Below are 14,656 nucleotides of genomic sequence, written 5' to 3'. Positions count from 1 at the left end.
TCTCTCTCTCTCTCTCGGTGGGGGTGGTGGTGGTTACATTTATTACTGATTAGCAATGGATTCCAAAACCTTATGGAGAAACATCTGACCCTTTGACTCTCTCATCAAGTGGTTAATACTGTGTCATGACATATATGCAGTGGGAGCCCTATAGCCAGGCCTTTTTCTTACTGCACCACAGTGGAGAGATTCACCCCTCCGTTGTCTGCACTTTGGGTGTCTTTCGAGTAATGCATTTGAGTCCAGACTTAGGAGCTGCATGCAGAGTCCCAGCCTTGCCTTTTCAGCTTTGAAAAAGTCCTAGTGAGAAACTCCACTCTTTTCTCCCCGTGAGTGTGATCCTGGCCCATATTGACCAACTTCCGCAGATACCGACAGTCTTCCACGAATGTCCAGATGTTCAAATGAAAAAGAAGAAAACCCCATGTCAGCAGGCAGAGACGAAGGCCACATATACTGTGGTGATTGTGCAGCCCAGCCGTGTCCTCACTGCCACGGGTGTGAGCGGAGGACAAATACAGATAATAGATCGTCTCAGGAGGGAGACGAACACGGTCATTTGTGTATGTTGGTTTCCTCCTCTTCTCATTAACTAAACAGTCAAGGCCTCCTTGGCACTGCTGTGTTCTGTGCACGTTCATGCTGGCCTGGTGGGAAACGTGGTGGGGGGGGAGGTGGGGGTACTGAGCTTGCCAGCCTCCAATGTCAGACGTCACCTTCCCAGAGCATAACTTGTAAAATTTCCCAAAGGGATGTGGTTCAGGGTGCCCTTTGGTTCTAGGCATGAGCTCACTGTCTTGCAGGAGCAGTAAATTATTTTGTGCTGCAGAGAAATCATAGGAGTTTTGAATGGTAGGCTCATAAAGTCATGATTTATAATTAAATTAGACCTCAGGAAAATGTCCCGAGTTATATCTATTTGGCTTTCTCTCGCTTTTTTGAAGGTCCCACAAACAGACCAAATGGAAATTTCACTTAAGAAATTGTTGTCATAAAATTTTATGGGACCATCTCAGTGGTTAGGGGACTGTTAAACATCCCTGCAGGGGGAAAAATAAACACAATTAGACACAGACTAGCTGCTCTGTTTGGAGGGTGAAAACCAAAGTCACAGTGGAAATGCCACGTCCATAGAAGCATAGCATCCAGCCTCAGCTGGATTTTCTGATGCAAGATTATCGTAAAAATTCTGTCAGGTTCTAACTTTCTATTTTGTTTTACTTTGCTCTTTTATTTCCTTACTTCCTTTTCTTCCTTTTTTTTTTTTTTTTCTAAACAGGCTTTATTTTTTTAGAGCATTTTAAGATTCACAGCACTATCAAGCATGAAGTCCAGAGATTTCTCGTATACGTTTGCACCCTCCCCAAAGTCTCTGTGACTACCAACGTCCCCCGGCAGAGCAGTATATTTGTTACCAATGATGAGCTTACCTTGACACATCGTATTTATCCAGAGTTTATCATTTACATTAGGGTTCACTCTTGGTGTTGTACATTCCCTGGATTTTGACAAATAAATGACAGGCGTCCTCCATTATAGTATCATACAGAATAGTTTCACCGCCCTAAAAACCTCTGTGTTCTATCTATCCCTCCTTCTCCATTGACCTTTGGCAACCACTGATCTCTTTATTGTCTCCATATTCTGCTTTCCCAAAATGTCATATGGTTGGAATCCTATGGTACGTAGCCCTGCCAGAATGGCTTCTTTCACTTAGTGATATGCATATAAGGTTCCTCTGTGTCTTTTCATGGCTTGATAACTCATTTCTTTTTGGTGCTGAATAATAGTCCACTGTGTGGATGGACCACAGTTTATTTACTCTTTCACCTATTAAAGAACATCTTGGTTGCTTCTGAGTTTTGGCAATTATGAATAAAGCTGCCATACACATCCTTGTATAGGTTTTCGTACACATAAAATTCCAACTCCTTTGGGTAAATACCAGGGGGAGTGATTACTGGATCATATTGTATGTAAGAGTACATTTAGTTTTGTAGGAAACTGTCCAAAGCATCTTTCAAAAGGGCCGCACCATTTTACATTCCCCCCAGTATTGAATGAGAATTCTTCTTGCTTCATGTCCTCACCAGCATTTGGTATTGTCCACACTGTAGATTTTGGCCATTCTCGTAAGTGTGCAGTGGTGTCTCATTGTGGTTTAAATTCACATTTCTCTGCAAATTATATATGATGTTGAGCATTTTGAGCATATGTTGAACATATGACATATGATGTTGAACATCCTTGCAGATGCTTGTTTTCCTTCTCTGTATCTTTTGGTGAGGTGTCTGTTAACGTCTGTGACCCATTTTTTTAAATTGGGTTATTGTTGAGTTTTAAGAGTTCCTTGTAAATTTTGGTTAATAGTCCTGTATCACATGGGCCTTTTGCAAGTATTTCCTCCAGGTGTGTGGCTCATCCCTTCATTCTATTGACAGTGTTTTTCACAGAGCAGAAATTTTAAAATTTAATTATGTTCATATAATCAATTCTTTCTTTCATGGATCATGCTTTTCGTGGTGACTCTTTTACCATCAAACTCAAGTTCATCCAGAATTTTCTCGTGTAATGTTTTAGGAGATTTACTGTTCTGCATTTTACATTTAGGTCTGTGATCCATTTTGAGTTAATTTTTTGTGAAAAAAAAGTGGAAGATCTATATCTAGATTCTTTTTGTTGTTGCTTTTTGTTTGCTTGCATATGGCTGTACAAATGTTTCAGCGCAATGTGCTGGGAAAAAATCTTTCTTTTCTCCATTGTATTGCCTTTGCTTCTTCATTAAAGATCCATTGACTATGCTTATATGAGTCAATTATCTGGGGTCCCTACTGCATTCCATTAATCTATTTGTCTATTCATTCACAAATACCACACCATCTTGCATTCTGTAGCATTAAATTAAGTCTTGAAGGCAAATAGTAACAGTTCTTCAACTTTGTTTTTCTTCTTCAATATTGTGTTAAAGGTCTTTTGTTTCTCTATATAAACTTTAAAATCAGTTTGTTGACATGCACAAAACAACTTACTGGAAGTTTGATTGGGATGGCATTGAGCCCATAGATCAAGCTAAGAAGAACTGATATCTTGACAATGTTGAGTCTTCCTCTCTACGAACATGGGATATCTCTCCATTCATTTAGTACTTCTATGATTTCTTTCATTAGCAGTTTGCATTTCAAATTCCACTTGTTCATTGTTGGAATGTAGGAGAGCATTAATTCTTATACATTAATCTGTGTCCTGCAACTTTGCCATAATCACTTCTTAATTTCAGGAGTTTTATTTGTTGATTCTTTTGGATTTCCTACATAGATATTCATGCCATCTGTGACAACTTTATTTCTCCTTTCCACATCTGTGTACATTTTTTTTTCCTTTTCTTGTCTGATTGCATTAGCTAGAATTTCCAGTATGATGTTGAAAAAGAGTGGTGAGATAAGACATCCTGGTCTTGTTCCTGATTGTAGTGGGAAAGCTTCAAGCATCTTAACATTAAGTCACTAAATATGGTGTTACTTGGAGGGCTTTTATAGATATACTTTATCAATTTGAAGAAGTTCCTCTGTATTCCTAGTTTATTGAGAGGTGTTTTTAAAATCATAAATGGCTGTGAATTTTGTCAATTTTTTTCTGTATTTATTGACATAATCATGTAACTTTTGGGATGCCTGGGTGGCTCAGTGGTTGAGCACCTCCCTTCAGCCCAGGGTGTGATCCCAGAGTCCCAGGATCGAGTCCCACATCAGGCTCCCTGCATGGAGGCTGCTTCTCTCTCTGCCTGTGTCTCTGCCTCTCTCTCCCTCTCTTTCTCTCTCTGTGTCTCTCATGAATAAGTAAATAAAAAATCTTTAAGAAAAATCTTGTAACTTCTTTCTTTATCCTATCAATGTGATAGATTACATTAATTGATTTCTGAATGTTGAACCATCTTTGTTTTGAACACCTGGGGTAAATCTCACTTGGTTTTATACATTGTTAGATTTTATTTGCTAATATTTTTTGAGGATTTTGGCATCTATGTTTATGTTCATTTGTCTGTACTTTTCTTGAAATATTTTTGCTTAGTTTTCATATTAGGGCAAAGCTGGCCTCATTGAATAAGTTAGGAAGTTTGCCTTCTGCTTCTTTTCTAGAAAAGATTATAAAGAATTGATATAATTTCTTCCCTAATGTCCTTTTTTTTAAAAATCTGCTGTTTTGTTTCTTTCTTCATTTTAAAGGTATTTTTTATCTTTAATTGTGGTAAAGTACACATAATATAAAATATACCATCTTAACCATTTTTAGGTGTACGGTGTTAAGTATAGTCACATTGCTGTGCAACCAATCCCCAGAGCCCTTTTTTTTCCTGCAAAACTGGAACTCTGTATTCATTAAACAGTTCCCTATTTCTCTCTCCCTCTAGACCCTGGTGACCACATTTCTACTTTTTATCTCTCTGAATTTGACTTCTGCAGATACCTCATATAAATGGAGTCACATAGCCTTTGTCCTTTTGTGACTGGCTTATCTCATATTTCATTCAGCATATTGTCCTTAAGATCATCCATATTGTAGCATGTGTCAGAATTTCCTTTCTTTTTAAGACTGAATAATATTCCATTGTATGGATATACCACATTGTGTTTGTCTATTTATCTGCCAGTGGATATTTGGGTTCTTTCTCTTTGTACTAATAAGTACTTCCTTAAACCTTGGGAATTTGGAGTAAGGCTGAAGCACATAGTTGCATTGATTGTCTTGTGCATGAGTTTGTCATCATTTGTAGTGATTCTGGGTTTGAATGAACTGGGAAAGCTCAGTTTCCTTTGGGTTTGTGTGTGTGCGTGTGTGTGTGTGTATGTGTGTGTGTGTGTGTGTGTGATCTCCTTTTGAATCTCTTACAGCTCAATGTTCTAGGAGATAGAACATCCAAGGGGAATATGGGATAACAGAATTCACAGAATACACCCACAAGCCACAAGCTCTCCACTTAATTTTCAGATTAAGAACCGTTCTTATACAGTAAAGCCAACACATATTCCAAAATGCAACTTATACTGAATACATAGAAACACAGACAAGGCATCTTTCTATCTTATGCGCCTCAATTTGAGTACTCTCTCTGTCTTTTGTGCAAGTAGAATACACTGGATTTTCCTTTGTCTTTATTGCTGTTGCTCCACTGTGACTTGTCCTTTCATTGCAAACATGGCTATCTTCTACATAACACCTGTATTTGCCCAAAATGATGTTTTCTGTTCTCTGATAGTCCTTATTTTCCTTATGAAGCATGCAATCAACCTAGGTAAGAAGTCCCATTTCTCACCAAATTTCTTAAAAATACTAATAATAGCAACTGCCATGTGGAGCCACTTACTCTATCAAGAACCCTGTCAGGTGCTTTATGTATATTACATCATTTAATCATAACAATGCATTACTCTAGCTATTAGTATTATTTCTGTTATATAGAGAAAAACTTGAGGCTCAATAATAATCTGTGACTTGCTCAATATCTGAAAGCCAGACGGAAGAAGAGCTGGGATTCAGTTCCATGTTTTTATCTGAATTGCTATGTTAGAACATACTCTGTTGCATCTGAAAGGGAACTCAACTCAAATCTCCCCTCATTATTTCAGCAATAATAAAATGTATACACAGTTTAATATTATTATTTGGGGGGCATTCAGTTATAATTTAATTGGCTTTTATTTTAACATTATATTTAACTTTTTTATTCTGACTAGGCTTACCATTCACCATTTTTCTTTTCTTTTGTAAGAACACTTAACAAGAAATCTGTTTTTTTTTTTAAGATTTTATTTTTTTATTTGACGTAGAGAGAGAGAGAGAGAGAGGGCATGAGCAGGGGCAGGGGGCAGGTAGGAGCAGCGGGAGAGGGAGAGGCAGATGTGGGGCTGCTGAGAGCCTGATATGGGGCTCGATCCCAGGACCCTGAGATCAGGACCTGAACCAAAGGCAGATGCTTAACCAACTGAGCCACCCAGACACCCCAAGAAATCTATTTTCTTGAGAAACTTATAGGTGTGCACTATTGTTGGCTATAGGTACAATATTGTAAAATGCATCCCCAGAATTTATGAATCTTGCCTGACTAAAACTTTATGCTTATTAATTAGTAATTCTCCATTTTCCTCCTGCCTCCAGCCCCTGGTGATCACCATTCCACTTTGGATTTTATGAATTTGACTATTTTTGTTACCTCTTATAAGTGGAATCATGCAGTATTTGTTGTTCTGGGACTGGCTTATTTTGCTTTGCATAATGCCCTCAAGGTTCATCGATGTTGCCACATATTGAAATTTCCTTCTTTCAGGACCAAATAAGATTGCATTGTATATATAAACCACATTTTCATTATCCATTCATTTGTTGATGGATATTTGTTTCCACACTTGGCTATTGTGAATACTGCTGCAATGGGCATGGGAGTGTTAGTATCTCTTGGAGATTCTGATTTCATTTGCATAAATATCCAGAAGAGGGATTGCTGGATCATAGAGTGGTTCTATTTTGTAATTTTTTGAGGAAACTCTACTATTTTGCATGGTGGCTACACTGCTTTGCTTCCTCACCAATAGTGTGCAAGGATTCCAATTTTTCCTCATCTTCGGGTTACTGGGGGGAGGGGGGTTGTTGTTGTTATTGAGTTACAGGGGTTTCTTATTTACTTGGGAGATTAGCTCTTTATTAGATTTATGGTTTGAAAATATTTTCTCCTATTCCCTAGGTCTCCTTTCCACTCTCTTTTGTTGTGTTGTTGTAGAATGTTGCAGAAGCTTTCTAGTTAAATGCAGTCCCACTTTACTTTTGTTTCTGTTGCCTGTGTTTTAGGGCTACCATCTTTCTATTTTTCCACCATAATTAAGAAAAAAATTACAAAGCTAAGTATATATAGTTAGGATACTTTCTGCTGTAAACAGAGATATTCTGACTCAAACTGCTGAAGCAATACAGATATTTAGTTTATAGCATAACGGTAAGTCCAGAGGTGGAGTGGGCATTGAGATTGATTGATGTCAGGATTGGTTGATACCAAACTTATCATATCCTGAGATGCCAAGGGGCTGGCATCCCTGGTGTTGGCTTCTTCTCCAAGCTGAGAACAAGATGGCTGTCGGAGTTCTAGGCATCTCACACACACACACACACACACACACACACACACACACACTGCCCTAAGAGAGGTCTTATCTTCTTATGTCTCCTTGGAAGTGAGGATACTCGTCCCAGGCACATTGTAGCCAACTCTTCATTTTTTTTCTCACAGCCCAGAATTGGGTCACATGCCCATTCTGAAACAGTCAGGGTTAGCCAATCATATTGATGTTAGGGAATCACGCTCAGTGATAATATATATGAATATATAATGTGTATGCAAATGTTTTGTAAGCTGTAGCATGTTATACAGATAATTGTGATTACCTAGAAGGAGAGATGGCATATCTGCTTCTTCTCTTATAATTATAAGAATTATAAAAAATGAATATAAAAAAGAATTATAAAAACATAAGAATTAAAAAATGTCTTTTTATTTATTTCTAAATAAAATAATTTTATAGAGGTAGCCATGACATGGGAACCTGATAGATACTGACACATATATATCAGGAGGATAGGGATGAGTGAGAAGGGACAGGGAAGGGTATACTAGGAAAAGGGACCTGCAGAAATAAGGCCAGGCAATTGAGAAGGAACAGGATGCTCTCTTGGGGAAAGGACTGAGTTGTGCTGGGGGAAGATGTGGGAAGAGGAGAATTTGAAAGGGAAGATGTGGGTTAACCATCGAGGGCTATGAAGGACGGGTTCAAAGAACTGGCCTCTGCAATGAATTTATACAACAACAACAACAAAAAGGGTATGTACAAAGATTTAAGGAAAGATACGTCAGCAAATAAGACTTGGTAGTCTTCTGCATGATAAAATCCAACAATCCAAGTCCTACTCTCCATCCTCTCTCAGTTAAGTCTCCAAGTCCCCATGTGTGAGAGTGGTCAAGGATTAGAGGATATGACTTTATGTTCTCCCCTACACCTTTCTGTTCTGTTTTTTGGGCTTTTTTCTCCTTTTCCCTTTGGCTATTCTTTACTCAAGCGTGCTCTTTGCTTCTGTAGCTCTCAGTACACAGGAAGCAGGCAATCCCTGTTGAATAGAACTGTAGTCTTGGTTTTATCTTTTTTTTTTTTTAAGGTTAACATTCTTTCACTTTCAATCACTCTCTTCTCTGTCTAACCTTAAGAAGGCACCAGGGAAATTTATTCATCCAGCTAAGGGTTCTCAGGAACAAAGATGTTCCTGTTCCCTGTGCTCAGAACCTCAAGCTCTTTGATAAAAAGTTTCTGAAATACTAGTTCAGTTGAAGCAAAGGTCCTTAAAGTTGGATCCAGGGGCCATGGGGGACTCATAGGTGGGCTTTAAAGGCTACGTGAACTCTCTGACATCATATAGATCTGGTGTGGCAAGTGCATCTTTCTCAGAATTTGGCCAAATATATATACATATTTTATTTAAAAAATATATGTATTGAAATTCTCTAGGTGGTAGTAACCTACTAAAAAAGGTTAAGAAGCCCTATAAGACTCTCTGAAAAAAAAAAAAAAAAAAAAAAGGCTCAGCAGTGACTATTCCCAGCCTTTCTTCTTGAGCCATTTAGATTAACTCAGTGGTAAGTAGGAGAAGGAAGGCAAGGGATTTTAAATGGCATGTTGAATGTTATGTTAACCAGTTATTCTCCTTTCATACCATCTCCTGCCAAGTCCTAGTGTGTACCTTTCCTGAGCCCTAAGGATCATACCTGGGCTTGCTCACCTGGTGACACCTGGTCCACAGAAGGAGAGGAAGTGGGAGGACAAGAGAAAAGCAAGGTCAATGAATTTCTTCTCTGCCCACTCCCTGCTTTGTGTTCAGGTTCTGGAGTGATTGATAGAGTCTCTCCCTAACCACAGCTCCTCTGGGATGGCTCCTCCTCCACGGCTCCAGCTCTCCCAGTTCTGAGTACCCTCCACCCTTCTCCTGTTGCTTCTTCAGCCCTGGGATATGAATGACCCCCACTGTTGCTAGTCTCTGGGTGCCTCGACGCCCCTTACTGGTCTCCTCCACCCTGTTCATATCTCTATAACTAGTCCTTCATTAAACAATCTGGTCTGAACCATCTGAGGTAAATGTTTCCCACCAGGACCTTGAATAATTCCCTCACTAATTAACTCATAAACTATGACATTTTGTTATGAGATAGGTAACTGAATGTGGACCCCATGTTCCTGAGTCCATAAATCAGCATTTAATGACATAAGCATGGAGATGTAAAATCCCCAGACAATGACTGAGGTCTTTCCCTCCTGCAATTGTCATGTTGTCTCAGGACCCCCTCTGCTCTTGTTAAAGGCCTCATTCCCACATGGTAGAGCCAGACACACACCAGCAAAGGAAGGCAGTTCAATTTCTGCATGTTTATAAAAATTAGCAATAGAGACATGGTCTTGGAAGCTGGGATTTCCTGTGGCAAGAGCTGGGCTTTTTAAGAGAGAGATTCTTGAGCCCTAAAAGACTCAGGATCTGGCGGACTTGGAGGATAGAGTTACTGTCTTAAACCACAGTGCACAGTGATATAAGAAAACTTTTCCAAACCCAAAGCAGATCCAGGGTAGCTGTGGGCAGTAGGGGAGAGGTGGAGGAGGACACTATTGGCAGTGATGCTAGTCAGTTCCTGAAAAGGAGCCACATACAAACTTCTGCCAAATCAAGCCCCAGAGGAGAACCGAGAGTCCTGGGAGGATTTTAGAACTCCTAAAATTTTAGAACTCCCCTTACATTTCAGATCAAGTCTATGAAAGCCAAGAGCCTACTAGGCTTCCCCTTCTCTGAGCTTATGAAACAGAAATGATGATGTGGCACAGCTTATTTAGGAAGACAGCACCCAATGTAAATTCCCTCCTCTAGGTTCCCCATGACCTCACTGGGGTGCAAGATGGGAACATGAGAGTTTCATGCCACCTCTTGGAGGGGCATAACAGAGGAGGTGGCAGGTCAGGAGATGAGATGGGATGAGGCTGGGATGTGGTAACACAAAATGGACCTGGAGCCAGAGAGACAGGTGTAGACACTCAACAGTGGGTCCAGAGGAGGGCATTTGCAAAGCTCAGATCAAAAGAGCCACATCAGCATGGAATTCTAGATAGACTGAGACATCCCCTCCCACCAAAAACTGACTCCAGATCACTGCCAGAGATGGTGGAGGAAAATCCTGGCCGGACCAAGTGTTTATCCAAAAAGATTATACATAGTCTAGAAGAGTTTATCTTGAGATGAAAAGTTCCCATTTTCTACCAGCATCAGAATGGGGCTTTCCTAGCTTTGTGAAGTTCAATTATAGAGAAATTAAGAGTTACCTTATTCCTCATTTTTTTTCTAAGTTTATCACTGTGACAGTCATACCTTCTACACACTATCCTCAATCTCTACTTGTGAAATTGGCACAGGGAATTCTCTTCCTTACTTTTTCTCAGGTCAGGCTGGGTCCTAAGGCCTCTAAACAGGTGAGTCAAGAGGGGATCCTTGGGATAGGAACACTTGATACGGAGATTGTGCATGTATGTGCACGCATGCACGCATCCATGTGGACTCCTCAGTTTCAAGTCAAACTAGTAGTTTACAAATGGGTGTATTTTATATCAATTTTGTTTGCCTTCACTTGATGCAAACTAACATTGATTTGATTGATGATTTCAAGACACAAATTTAAAAGTACTGACAAAAAGGGTTGCTTTCCTGATTAATATTTTTTGTTACTTTAAATGAAATGGCATATATAAAAACTGGAGGTAATAGTGACCTTCTTTTCCATGTTGTCAGATTATCCTTGAAATATTTCATGCTCTTCTCAGGCCACAATGCAAGGCAGGGGGGCGGGCATGTGGCCCAACTGGACATCTTTTAGAGGAGGGAAAGACTGCAGTTAGTGAAGACTTCTCAGAGCTGCCGATCATGCCATCTGAGGAGATGTTGAGAAAACCATGGTACCTAAGGAATAACCTGAAGAAAGGAAGATTCAGAAGTATCGTAAAGGCAATTTTCACGTTTCCGAAAGTCAACTGGTACTGGATGACAGATTAGATTTTTACACTCCCAAATTATAAAAGTAAAACCCAAATTCAATTTCTGGTGAATTGCATTCATCACAGGAGATGAGAGCAAACGGAACATTGTCCTGGGATGCTGTTGAGGGGCATCTAAGCCTTGGTTGGGGGTCCTGTGGATCCTTTCATCCCTGCCATTCTGTGATTTGATGAAATTTCCATGCCGGGTAAACTTAAACAGAACCATGACCGCTTTTTTCCCTCCTTTTACATTTTTTTTTCCTGGCCTGTTAACAAAGATTTAATGACCTACTAATGCTCGAGGCACTCTTGAAAAACCACTGTCGGATTAGCGCTTGGCTTTCAAAAAATTAATCTTTTTTTTTTTTTTTTTGGTTTGTTGCCTTTTCTCCCAAGTAAGATGCATGGCTGTGTTTCTCTCCTCACCTCTGTTTTGGGAACCAGGCCTGGGCAATTAAGGTTGCCTGGTGTTGGGTCCCAACTGAAACATAACTCAGGTGAGGGTCGTATGCTTTGCACTTAGCATCAAGCCTTCTCCTCCAGCTCCCCCAGAAGCCGTGCTCTCCTTTCAAGGCTCCTGCCTCCATTTTCATCCCAGGCAAAGCCCTGGGCATGCTGCAGCGAGCTGTGGCCTCCAAGATTTCCCTTCCTGTCTGCTTGGATGTTGAGAAAGGCCTCAATCATAACATCCAGGAGGGGAAAATTTAGAGGGAGTCTGTGGTTCTAATTTGCTACAACAAATTATTCCAAAATCCATTCCTCTGTGTGGGCACATTTCAGTGGTTCCCAAATGGAAAAAAAAGAAAAAGAAAAGAAAAGAAAAGTGGAATTCTTATCTGGGTTTATGCAGTGGTATGTGCCACATAACTTCCAGTTTTTGTAACTCCTGCAAAGACAGAAGCTGTAGCCTGGACTGTCTTCCCCTTCTTCCCCAAGCATCTAAATCCTGTTCATCCTTAAACACTACTGAGGAGCTTCCCTCAATCCACTGGTCTGAGGCAATCTGACCTTTTGCAGATTTTCCACAGCATGTCGTGTACATGCCTGTTTCACATAAATTTCATCACTCAATGTTTTTTGTATCATTGTCTTCTCCACAAGATTGGTTAGCTCTCAATGACATCTTCACCGTTATATTTGTCCCAGGGTACTTGGTGTGACGCCTTTGAGTTGGCAGGTGGAGGGTTATTTGTGGAGGAAACAGATGAACAGATCCATAACTTGTTCACTCATCATATTCTTCTTCTTGTCTGAGGGAAGCAAACTGTAGAGCAGCTTCCCTCTACCCCTTCCAGAGCAAAAGAAAACTAAGAGAATGGATGAGTTAGGAACTTTGACATTTCTGAATCATTGTCACATAAGTGAATCTGGACGTGATGAATTTCATTGTTAGTCTTTATTCTAGAAAGTTTTATTTCCCCACTCCAAGGTGGGGGTTTCAAATCAAAATTGAGGGTTTGGAAAGGCCCAAAATTGATTCTCTGGATGTATATGATGATCTCCTAGAGAACCAAAACCATCTTGTTTATTTCACCCCTGATGCACTTGGTCTTGCCCCAGACAATTGTGGGTCTTCTGTAAATATTTAACAAATTTCTGAAATAACAAAAGAAGGTAAGAATTCATTTTAACGTATGTCATCCTTGGGCAGGGACCATGCCAATCTTTTCTGCATCATTTTGATTTTCGTATATGTGCTGCCGAAGCGTGTGCTGATTTTAGTGTCTATTTGACTTCATATAATGCCAGAATGTCAGGGACTAAAATTTTGCCTCTTACTCATTAGTATAGATTTAGCCTAGAGGTTTAAAGACATGAAACTAAAAAGCAGGCAAATGTTTTGGTTACTAGTAGGTTAGAATTATGACAGAGGCAGTAACAAAAAAAAATAAATGTACTAACAAAATTGTGGTTGGTTCTGTGGCCTTATATAGACACAGCTACGTAGAATTGTTCTAGTGAATAATGAATGTGGGGTGATGGCCATCTACTGTTTAATGGTTTTCAAACTAATGTTTAAAGGGAAATGAGTGGTTTATACCAGAATCCAAATCATAGAGTTCTCAGCCAATAGTATATATGAGTGTTGATCTTGGATTAGTGATGGTAGTACATTAACAAGAAGGCTGAAAGATTATATTATCTTTGTGGGTTAAACAAATAGATTTACACAGCAAATCTTTTTTTGTGGAATAATAAGAGTAATATTATATATGGATAGTGAGGAAGACATTCTATTTGGAGTCTAGAGACCTGGATCATTTTCTTGGCCCTGGAATGAACTAGCTCCCTCCTCCGGAAACGTCTAGTTTTGTTTAGCTGTAGCACTTGCAACTTTATTATAGTTAATTGCATAAATATTTTTATTCCATTACCTTTTCAAGGTCAGAAGCTCTCTTGTTTATCTTTGAATCCCCAGTGATTGGCAGAGTGTCTGGCAGAGTGAGTGCCCAATACATATTCAGGGAACGAATTGAAATGAAGGGATCCGATAAGATCATCAATTTCTGCATCTAAGGGTCTGAGATTCTCAAGATCAGACAATTCAACACATATGCAATTTAAACCATGTTCAAAGATTTTTCAGAGGGAAACCACAGAGGGCTGTTGGTTCAATTTTTTCCCTCAAGGGGAAAGAGTGTAGCGATTCAATCTAGAAGCTTTAGAGATAACAATAAAAACCATCAGACAGAAATGCCTATTGGTTTCTGGTATGAGAAACATAACCTCAACCCAATGGTATCCAGGTCATCATTCTTCCCTCAGTACCATGGGCTCTGGTACCTCTTCCTGTAGGTTGCACACACCTTTCTGACTATTCTAGTTTCTTTCATATGTTAAGATTCTCCTTTTCACCTTGCACCATCCCAGTGTTTTTGGTTTTCTTTTAAACATCCTTAATGTCTCTTCTGCTTTAAAAAACCCACACAAAGAAACAGATGGCTTTTGGATCCCACATTTCTATCCATATCAGTAGTAGTTCTTGTTCTTGTTCTTGTTCTTGTTCTTGTTCTTGTTCTTGTTCTTGTTCTTGTTCTTGTTCTTGTTCTTCTTGTTCTTGTTCTTCTTGTTCTTGTTCTTCTTCTTGTTCTTCTTGTTCTTGTTCTTGTTCTTCTTCTTCTTCTTCTTCTTCTTCTTCAGAGAAAGAGCACAAGTGCAGCCACACAAAGGGGTCGGAGTGGAGAAGTTCAGAGGCAGATGATCTCAAGCAGGTTCCATGCTCAGCACAGAGCCCTACTCGGGGCTTGATCTCATGACCCTCAGAAAATGACCTGAGCCAAAATCAAGAGTCAGATGCTTAACCAACTGAGCCACACAGGTGCCCCTCAGCCAGACTTCTTGAAAGAGTTGTTCATACTTACTGTCCCTATCTGCCTTCCATCCACCCTCTATGTTCTCTTCAATCAGCCATTTACCCTCCATCATATCAGTTATGGTAGCATTTGCTAAACCTACGATTGGCTTGTTGCTGAAATGAACAGAATTTTGATTGCTCTTTTTCAATATTCTTTTCAGGCTCATTCTTCTCAAAAATATACTCAAAATTTGGAATT

At 39.6% G+C, this 14,656-nt stretch overlaps 1 non-coding gene across 1 annotated transcript; it reads right to left on the bottom strand.

The window, feature by feature from the left end:
* Positions 1-12,708: 12,708 nt before the first annotated feature.
* Positions 12,709-12,811, bottom strand: LOC140631373 (U6 spliceosomal RNA). The gene has a single exon (XR_012028996.1). It is a non-coding gene; the product is annotated as a U6 spliceosomal RNA (small nuclear RNA).
* Between the last annotated feature and the right edge of the window lie 1,845 nt (positions 12,812-14,656).

This window comes from Canis lupus, chromosome 3 (assembly GCF_048164855.1).
Source record: "Canis lupus baileyi chromosome 3, mCanLup2.hap1, whole genome shotgun sequence".
NCBI classification, from domain to species: domain Eukaryota; kingdom Metazoa; phylum Chordata; class Mammalia; order Carnivora; family Canidae; genus Canis; species Canis lupus.
This window is presented reverse-complemented; position numbering and strand designations above follow the sequence as displayed.